The 2,089-nt window shown below is 39.4% G+C and overlaps 1 pseudogene; it reads left to right on the forward strand.

Moving 5' to 3' along the window:
• Window positions 1-211: 211 nt before the first annotated feature.
• LOC122910867 lies at window positions 212-369 on the forward strand (annotated as a pseudogene).
• The last annotated feature ends 1,720 nt before the right edge of the window (window positions 370-2,089 follow it).

The following is a 2,089-nucleotide window of genomic DNA, read 5'->3' on the forward strand; positions in this document are numbered from 1 at the left end:
AGAGTTATCTCTAATTATCAGATTAAAAAAAATAAAAACAAACCAAGAACCAAAGCTGTCCACTAGCTCATATTTTTCCTTTATTCTTTTGGATTTGGGGACAGAGCAGTGTTGGTAACTTTCAACTTGTGACTAGGGTAAGTGGAAGGTAGGAAATACTATGATTTCAGTCTCTACATTATTTACATTATCCTGATCTTTATGTGACCTAAACACTTCTCGGCCTTTTGGCTAAGATCAAGTGTATTAACTGATCTTTACATGACCTAAAATGCATTTTAGCTCCAGTATGTTGGGTAAAATTAGTGGTCGAAAGAAACAAAAGTCAGAGGCCATTTGTAACATAGCTATTGTGGTTTTGGCTCTTTTCTTCCTCGCTTCTCTTCTGAAATGCATGCCCATTCTTAGGTAGATAAGTTCTAGATAAAATATTTAAAAATCACCTATTTAATATCTTTTTTTAAAAGATTTTATTTATTTATTTATTTGTCAGAGAGAGAGAGAGAGAGACAGCACGCACAAGCAGGCAGAGTAGCAGGCAGAGGCAGAGAGAGAAGCAGGCTCCCTGTTGAGCAAGGAGCCTGATTTGGGACTCGATCCCAGGAGCCTGGGATCACGACCTGAGCCAAAGGCAGTGGCTTAACCATCTGAGCCACCCAGGTGTCCCCTATTTAATATCTTTGAATAATGATTCACATCCTTTTTTATCATTTCCCCCATTACTTGCATTTAAGCATAGCAACAATTTCAGGTATAAAAGAAGTTTTTTCAGACATTATGCAGTTGTAGGCATTTTTGGAAAACACTAGTGAAGCCAGTAAACAGACACACCCAGTCAGGTATTACCCTTATTCAAACAGGGCTCTGAAATGGGGCCCGTTTCCTTGGATTCGCCCACCCAACGTGGGAATAAATTCACTGCAAGATAAATCACTACCTTTTACAAGACTCAGAGATTTTTCTTTCTAAATTTTTGTTTTTATTTTTAACTCTGGACTTTATTAAGAGGACAAAAAAGCTCCGTAGAGTGGGAATAACATAGACTTTACTATGTGGTGGACTTAAGTGCACATTAGAAGTAAGTCATGAACACTGAGTTCAACCTTTCATTTTCCTCAGGAGTGACCCAGTTGGAACCATCAGTCACTGTGGCAGGGCAGGGAGGCACAGCATTCTGGTCTGGTCTGGATTCTTCTTTCCTTCTTGGATCCTGTGTCTGTCCCTTTTCAATTTGCAGGGCTCTTCTAAGCTTCTTATAGTTAAGGCCTTATAACTATATACAGATGATGCACGGTTTTGACTGATAAGGTTTACGTTTCCCTCAAGCACCAGGTCTTTATACATAGTTGGTTCTTTTTCAAAACGTGTGGCTTCCCTCTGTGACTCACTCGCTAGATAACCTGGAATGGCCATGTCCTGGGCTCTGTTCAGAGATGTCTGCCTCCGTGTGCTGTATTTTTAGCCTCGAAATTTCTCTCTCCTGTGTCGCTGTAGTGGGTAGGATTATTTGGACAGGAAGAGTCACTTCCTTGTTATGTTCTGCCAGCATTGATAAAGCTCCCAGTGATTCCCATGTGCCCTTTCCTGAAGCCCTCCACCCCTGAACGATGGTTTAATCACTTCCCTCACACCATCTCCCAGAGGTCAAGAGCTTTTCCCTCTCTTAATTTTTTTCTCCTTTTCTTTTCCTCATTTTCACATTCCTTCCTTCTTTTCCCCTATCCTAGTGTGCCTGCCTTTATTCCATTATTTCCTTCTTTTTCTTTCCTTTTTTAAAAAAAATCTGTTATTATTTTTCTTCTACTTTCATTTCTTTTCTGTTATGAAAAGTAGACCCCAAGTTATGAGGATGTATGCCACACCTCTAGATCCCTTGCACACATGTGCCCATAATTATGGATTACAGCATTGCTTTTAATAACAGCATTTTGTGAACAACTCAAATGTTCATCGTAGGGACATATGGAATAAACTATGGCCTGTTCGTATAATGGAACACTAGGCAACTACAGACAATAATTGGGAAGTACTCTGTGTATTAATTTGGAAATATCTCTAAGACATTTTGTTAGGTGGAAAAAAGCAAAGT

The sequence above is a fragment of the Neovison vison genome, chromosome 6, assembly GCF_020171115.1.
Source record: "Neovison vison isolate M4711 chromosome 6, ASM_NN_V1, whole genome shotgun sequence".
Taxonomy (NCBI): Eukaryota; Metazoa; Chordata; class Mammalia; order Carnivora; family Mustelidae; genus Neogale; species Neogale vison.